Source organism: Wyeomyia smithii, chromosome 3 (genome assembly GCF_029784165.1).
Source record: "Wyeomyia smithii strain HCP4-BCI-WySm-NY-G18 chromosome 3, ASM2978416v1, whole genome shotgun sequence".
NCBI lineage: Eukaryota > Metazoa > Arthropoda > Insecta > Diptera > Culicidae > Wyeomyia > Wyeomyia smithii.
In genome coordinates, this window is record NC_073696.1 from 41,830,284 (window position 1) to 41,838,652 (window position 8,369).

The 8,369-nt window shown below is 40.4% G+C and overlaps 1 protein-coding gene across 3 annotated transcripts in view; it reads right to left on the reverse strand.

The window, feature by feature from the left end:
* Nucleotides 1–7,438, reverse strand: part of LOC129727963 (calmodulin-lysine N-methyltransferase) — a 33,605-nt gene extending 26,167 nt beyond the window's left edge. The window contains exon 1 of one of the 3 annotated variants that reach the window (XM_055686293.1): nt 7,106–7,438. The gene's annotated coding sequence lies outside the window, so the exon portion shown is untranslated. Of the gene's footprint in view, nt 1–2,706; nt 3,364–3,403; nt 3,923–7,105 lie in introns of those variants that run through there. The other 2 variants (XM_055686290.1, XM_055686292.1) reach the window with 2 other exon arrangements.
* Nucleotides 7,439–8,369: the final 931 nt, after the last annotated feature.

Here is an 8,369-nt window from a genome sequence, read left to right on the forward strand (position 1 = left end):
TTTACAAGAAAAAAACTTTCCAAAACAAAATGGTTGTTCCTGTTAATAGCAATAAATATGGGATCCTTTTTAATGCATTTTTTTTTCTTCATTTGAATATCATGAAATTTCATTTTTTTGTTATTACCACCAGTTACGAAAACTAATTGGTCCAGTTTTGTGGTGCATCAAGTTAAAACGGCAAATTAATATGAGCAGTTTTCTTACGCAACCATTATAAATTTCACTTCAATTGTTTTGAGACCACTCAAGTAAAAAATAAGCGAATCAAGATGCCTAATAAACATAAGAATAATTTACGTGTGGTTTGGAGCGAGTTGAAAGTCATTAAAAGTCAATTCTAAATATCCCATTTTAGGCTCCCAGAATTTTAAGTCCCAGAAAGACGGTTTTCTGAGTTTAAGGGAAAGAAGCTTCATTACGTCCTCTTTTCTCACTGTTTATCAGGGCTTCCTTTATGAAATATAATATGTTTTTCTTCCAAGCGCACCCACAGGATGCTCTACAAAACAGCGAGTTGCAGTGTCCGTTCCTGAGAGCGTTAGGCTTGGGCCTTCGAACCGACCACCCGGTTATTGACACGAAGTGAGAGAATAATTTTGTGCGTTGCTTTATAACATAAATTATTGGATTAAAAATAAAATGTCACTGGATCACACCTTATAACTAATAGAATGAGATAAAAAAAAGACTGAAAACCTTCGCAATATAGGGTAGCGAACGGCTTCGGCAGTGGTTTTTTTCGGCAGGTTTTTCCAAGAGATTGCTGCAGAAAACCTGCCGAAGCCATTCGCTAATCTAGGTATAAAATAAGCATTGCGTTGGGGTGTAATATTATTTCAATTTGAATACCACACATTGATGTAAGGAGAAGGAATGGAATTCAAATATTTTCTTCTAAATCATCCTGAAAATAATTAAATCAATGAAAATAATATGATAATTTCTTTCCTTATAATGGCAAAAAATAATTGGTAAAATACAAAATTAATGTCTACTGGCCCTAATGACCCTTAGTAAGGCTATGGAAACTATATTGTCGCTTATTTGAACCAAGAAATGTTAATATAACATGAATGCTAACCTAGAAATAAGATACCAAACAAAATGGACTAGCCACCCTCAGACATATTCCGGATACCTTTGAAAAAAAAATGATCAGCCAGCCTGGATATGCACTTTATCCCATGATGTGATTCTTCAAATTGCTCGTAATTAAATAAACTAGATAAAACTTAAGATGAATTAAGTGCCCAAAGCTACATTGACCACTTTGGATATTTGCTGCATACTCCAACAGAAGCAGCCTAAAATCTGATTTAGTAGGAACTCAGATTCAGAGGGTCAATAAAGTGAAAATTTTGTAGAGACTATGAGGAATGTATATACCTCATGTGTGTCAAAATATTACTCCACTAATCATTTTTATGGTCATTATATCTAACTATATAATATGTTACTGTTTGTTTCGACGCAGAAAAATAAAATTGAATAAGCAGTACGTTACAAAAGTGTATGATTATAGACCGAATAACATTGCTGCCAAGAAATGAAGCGTGGAAATCTCGGTTGTCAAATTATTTGATAATTAGCTAGATTTATTGGCGAATGAGCAGATGGATGCAAATGTGAGCAAGTATTTTTTTGGCAATGCCGCGCGATCCGATGATTCACCGAAAATTGGCTTTCTGGGACGCTCCATATAGTGAATGAAACTTCCCCTTAGCGTTGCCCTTTCCTTCACCAACAAAAACTGGTCCTACAATTGAAACATTCGTCCGCACAGGTTTATTTATATTACCATCCCAATGGCATTTGCCTCATTATACCAGCGGCAAATGGCAAACGGTGATGTATTCGAACCAATTTTGCGCTCTTCTGATCGATTTCAAATCTAAATCAAACTGTTGCCCCATTTGTTTACCTTGCCGTCTGAAACCGTTCATTATGTCAAGAATAAATTACTCTTCTTGGAACTGAATAAATTATGAAGTCATCCACCCACGACCGGAACGGACAAGATCTGGTTTGGATTTCGTGAAGTTTAAGGAACCTACCGGGAACAGCTGCCGTTGTTTCGTTCAGTTACTCGAAAACTGCCGCGCGACCGCTATGTGCTCTTTCACCAGTCGGGCGATTGCGGCGGCGGCGGCAGGAAACAGCAGCCTGGGCCAGTGAAAACGTCGCCAGTGTTTTTACGGTTCTCCTACGACGAACGTCTTAATCTGCGTGGCAATTAATATAACACTGCGACATTAAAAGTGTTCAACCACGAGCAGCCGGTCTGCGCCGTCTGAGCTCGTAAAACAGAAGCATGAAAAAGGTGAAAAAGGCGTGAATAAAAAGGTGACACTTTAGTCGTGTTGATCAAAAAATAGAATCACGGCTCTATAAACGTGAAGCGATTTTAGAATACATGCCAAGGTTGGCATCTCGCGGAACAACCTTTCGATCGCGATGCCACCCTGCGTACCGGGCCCATTTGTCATGCGTTGCTTTCTCCATTCCGAGCGCTGCGAACAGCTTTATCCGCTCGTCCAAAAAAGCGGATAATTTGAAACACTTTGAAGTGATTAATGACGTAAACAAAACGCTACCTAAGAGGTAAACATTCATTCACTGTGGTGATCACTTCCAGTGTGGATGCTTATAAATAAAATATCGAAAGGTTGCGATGGCCAGGTTGAAAAATATACATTTCCATACCAGTAATAAACGCTGCTCTGCGATGCTGATCCGGTTCGACGTATTGACGGATGTGTTTCCATTAACCTGTTCGGGACTGCGATACAGAGCGTGTTGGTTCCGGTAAAAAATCCGAAATGATGCTGCCGGTGTTTAAAGGGTGCACTCATCTCGTCGCTTTGCAGTCTGGCGGCCAGAGCCGTGGATCATGACGGTTGCCGTAAGTATCCTAAATACCTACGTGCAATAATTCACAAATAACGAACAGCCGGTCGCGTCGGTGGAGCACGTGTGCGATTTTGATCGAGAAAAAATTCAATGGAGGCGCGTGGTTAACGGTAACTTGAATGTGTGCAGTGCACGGGGGCGCGTCCACTTTTTTGTTGAATTTTTTAGCATTCAAAAAAGCACTTTGAACAGACGTGAAAAAAAATTATAGATAATCTTGGGTTACGATCATTTCAATAGATGTCAAATGGCACTGATATGAGTTTAAAACATAATCATCAATTGATAGATTTTTTATTTTTACACGGCCGAGCGCAGACGAAACGACTCAACAACTATTTGCTGCTTTCGTTTTTCAACACCCGAATCACAAGAGATCATATAAATTCTGCCTGAGCTACCCCTGTTCCACTTAATCGACACTGTTGACGTTACAAATTGAGGGTTCAGCCGTTTAAATTTTCGTCAAAATAATTACTACCCAACGTACCGTTTCCACCAGCGTACAGCTCGAGCAATATCATTTATATATTCGGTATTCACTTGTTAGCCCCTCTAGACAGATCATTTACGGATACTCCTCTGTTAATCCTGGCCCGAACACATGTTGTTATTACGAGATCCCGAAAATAAACAGATCCGTTGCGGTGTCTATTTTGGCATCTACTCACAACCACCCTGCTGGTTGTGATCCACGGGCGTCGCCGTCTGGTTTTTTTCAGTGACCTGAACCTGGCTCAACTTCAATATCACTGCAATTCTCTTGACTCCACTCCGAGCATGAATAATTGCTCATATACTTTCGCTCATCCAAATAAGACGAACCGTCGACGTTCGATTGCACTTTAGACACCGGCTTTCATCTGGTTGAAGACATGCGGCGCGAAAAACCATAAATTTTACGCAGGGCGGCGTCTTTAAGCGCCTTCGCCGATGCCCGGACGCTAGAAACGTTGAACAACTGCTGAATTAGCGATGGCAGAAAACTGTTGCTCGTTCTAATGTCTTGAAAAAAATCACAAGAAGGTTGTATGCAAAGCCACGACCGCAAGGTTGAAGTAGAATACTTTTACAAGAAAGATAACCCGGCTGCTTGCGTGTCAGTTGGCAGTATTGTAATTTCTTTTTGTCTGATATTTTGAATGAAGTTCATTGAATATTTTTAAATTTTGTGCAAATGAGACGTTGAAGTGCTGCCGAATTGTAATATGCACATTTAATACGACATCATTAAACGGGAACGGAACAAAGGCTACGGTTATGCTGAACGCGAATGCCGGCGCGATGCGATTCGCCTTGCCGTGGTGAAATGTACAGCTCTTTTTAAGGCGAAGTAGAGCTATACATTTCAACAGATTTCGTCTTGCCGAATCGCATCGCGCCGTTATTTGCGTTCTGCATGACCGTAGCCAAACACTAAGCGACGCAAACACGTAATAATAATCAGAGTATGCATGTAGATGAAGATAATTAACTTTGGATTATAGCGCAAAACGAGAAAATATTAACTCTTCAAATAATCATTTGTGTTCTTCAAATTTCAGTTGTTCAATTTAATATCCGATGAAATGTTTGTTTATTATCTGATGAAGCACTTATATAGGCCAAATGATGCATTCCCAATTTACTAGGTCCATAACTCTGCCGACCGTGCTTGGGAAAGCGCGGTATAACGACCAATCAGAGGTCGAATTTTGTGTTTTGACAAGGCTTAAGAGTTTTCAATAGTACAATAGTTCGAATGATAAAATTGCAATTTCATGCATTTGGTAGGAATCTTAGAAAATTTTCTAATCGATTGCTGCAAAAACGAAGGAAATCCATCGAAAACTAACCGATTTATTAGCATTTGAATTTTTTCTCACTTTTTTCAGTTTTAGATTTTCATTTCAAATCCCTATGTAGCCGAACTTCCTGAGAGAAGTATTCTAATTCAAAATTAAATCTTCATTAATTCATTGGTGTCCTTATAAGGACAATTGTTCAATTTATCATAGGATGTAGTGTTTATCTTACATCTCTGTGTTACCTTGATAGTGAGGACTAAGGCGCACGGTCAACACAGTGAGAAAGGTGTTTTCACATTGAAAACTAGACACGGCTTGTTGGCAAATGCATCTACCGCTAATACCACCGCTATCATACGAAAGCGCATCGTTTCATGTGGGGAATATCAACAACGAAAAATGACGCGCGTCTAAGCATAACCCGAACTGTTTCGCCGTGCTGCTCCCATTTACCTTTACATCGGCCTCAGGGAAGTACCGGCTGCATCTGCATCTACCGCTGAGGCTGTCACTGTCTACTATGGCAGAGGCCTTAGAGAAAGTTGCCGGCTGATGTATTCACTTCATGCAAGCCTGCTGCTGATGCTTCCCGCTACCACGCTGAAACAGCATTTTAGTGAAGGGAGTGTCGTTGCATCAGCTGACCCTGCTACTATCGATGCTGATATACCCGCTGCAACAGCTATGCTATGCATAGCCATGCCACAGTTGTGGCCGCTATACGCTGGCCCAACTGCTGAGCAACTGCAACGCTATCCGCAACCATGCCACAGTTGTGGCCGCTATCCGCTATCGATGGTACCCACCGCTCGCTTTCGCTGCTGCTAAGGGTGGACTGCTGTCGTCGCTGTTCTATTATGAGCGGCTTCGACTAAAACAGGCTCTTATATAGGGATGAAAATAGGAATGAATTATTTTACGTACGTGGTGGAATGATATAACTTGAAAAATATGTGTGAATTCATTCCGGCTCAGAGCGATCATTTGATAAGCTCCACCTCTTTTTTCAGTTTCTAAAGTTTTTCCTCAGTTTCGTAGCACGGATGCACAAAAATGATTTCTTGTCGAGTCGGACCGATAGCACTCTCATTGAAGCAACAAAATAACATGTTTTGTGTCGTGTTTTGCAGCTTGGTTGAAGAAAATGTTCCCGTCCCCGTGTCGCATGTAGGCAGATTATTGCGTTCAGTAGACAGTAGATAGTGTATCCAGCGAATAAACACCGATGGTGCTCTCACACACGCAACGGTTTTAACCCGTATCTTATTGCGGTTTGTAACATCAAGCGATTTCGTTTGCTCGCTGTTGCGTGTTGCATCATGTTGCAACTTGGCAGCTGGGAGACGACGAAATTCTGTTTATGCTGATTGATTGAATCGACTACATATTAGCTCTGCATAGTCGAGCTAAGTGCTTTTGTGAATGCGTACTAACAGGGCAGTTTATTATTCAATGTCGGTTATGCTGATCGCAGCCTTTGCGCTGCCCCTACAGTGGGGGGTTTACTAAATAAAGTGAAAGTAAAAATTAGACAACTACAACAGAATTTGATTGCATCCCGCACAGAATGTCTGCTTGTGTTGATGCCAGAAAATTATTAACCTTCAATTATTTTTTTTATTTGCCTTGAAAAAAGCATGTTGCGGTCAAGATCGGTTGCTAATTACAACCTTTGAGCTGCCCTAACATTGGGGGAATTAAGATACACGGACAACATGCACTGTGGAAGCTATTTCACATTCAGTAAATTAGACGGGTGCGACAAATTTGAATTGCTAGGATGCAACACAGAATGCTTGTTTGCGTTGACAAAAATTATTAACTTTCAATGACTTGTTTATTTGCCTTAAAAAAGTCATTTTGATTTCCAAAATTGGATTTCCTGATGGCAATCTTCATTCTGCCCCAACACGGGGGGAATAATGGCTGTCTGGCGACACACGCTGAGAAATACCGCGCTGCTCCTGAGACGTGGTGACCAACCACAGTGCTAGTGCTGCTGCTAAGGAAGGACGACTGCTGTTGTCGCTGTACACACGCTGAGAAAAACCGCGCTGCTCCTGAGACGTGGTGACCAACCACAGGGCTAGTGCTGCTGCTAAGGAAGGACGACTGCTGTTGTCGCTGTCTAGAACTATTATGAGCGGCTTCGGCTGAAACAGGCTCTTATATAGGCCAAATAGCATGTTTTCAATTGCAAGGTATATGATCCTGTCGACCGTGCTTGGGAAGCAAGCATATAACGACCAATCAGAGGTCGAATTTTTCGTTTTGACAAGGCTTGACTATTTTCAATAGTACAATAGTGTGAATGATAAAATTACAATTATCTTATTTTGGGAAGAATCTTAGAAGATTTTCCAATCTATTGCTGCAAGAACGAAGGAAATCCATCGAATACTAACCGATTTATTAGCATTTGAAATTGGACATATTTTTCACTTTTTTCGGTTTTAGATTTTCATTTCACATCCCTATGTAGCCGAACTTCCTGAGAGAAGTATTCTACTTCAAAACAAAAATCCATCACACACTAGAGTCCACATTCACGCATAATCCGACGCAGGTCACTGATCCAGGGCGTAACAGAACACAAACTGTGCTGTGACTTTTCTGAGTTGCTCCGCAAAGAAGCACACTTGTTGCCGATCGACAGTAAACAGCGGATGCTTGATCGGCCCCGTCGGTATTGTCTTCGTCGCTGTTTTTTTACCGTGCCTAAAGTAAATGCGATTTGTTTCAACGTAAGATGAATACTGACGGATGTCATGTATACTCCCAGAACACCCAAGTGGTTGCCTTACGCTACGCAGTATGAAAATAAATAAATTTCAACTGCCGAGAGGGAGAGCGCTCACGAATACGCTCGATCTTAATTATCGGAATCTTTTCAGCCTCTGTGTTCGAGAGTGGTGCAATTGATTGATTTTAATTGTCGACAGTGCACTCGAACGAGATAAGATTAATCGATGTTGGTTATCAGAGCGCAGTTTACTAACCTGGAGACAAAAAGATTTGCTCTGCTAAATAAGATACTAGCTGATGGTCGGCCCGCCTCACTGTACCTCACAGTGAATATCGGAACGTATGCCCCCCATTTCCAGATTCCAACTAACAGGGTATAAGTCCAATTCAACCTAATTTAAATGAGACGTTTATCACTTAATGTTAGTTTTTTTTATGAACAGCGCTGCTTTAACAATACAATTGAAGCGAAATACGTTGATTAGATTCGTTCCTTTTCCACTTTCTACCAGAAGCAACAGCTTGAAAAATGGTTCCATAACGCTTCAGTACATTTCTTTCAAGTCCTGTGGAAAAAAATACCAGATTATAAATGGAAGCAAATAATTTACAATCTTCGGAGAAATATGGACTCAAAATATGGCTATTTTCAGCAAAAAACTAGAAATATCTTCACAACAACAAAAAATATCAAACCAATATATTCTACAAAAATACGAGGTTTAGCGAAAGAACAAAATCTTAGAACATCTTCAATTGTTTCGACGATTACAGAAAAAGTTATGGACGAAAAAATAATTTTGAGGAGTGTTCCTCGTAAAACTCTATTTCGTCATATCAGACGTACAGATAGAAGATTACAGTGTTCAGCAATTCTTTTTCTTATAGATTCTCCTAATTTATTGGAAATAAATATTGAAATTC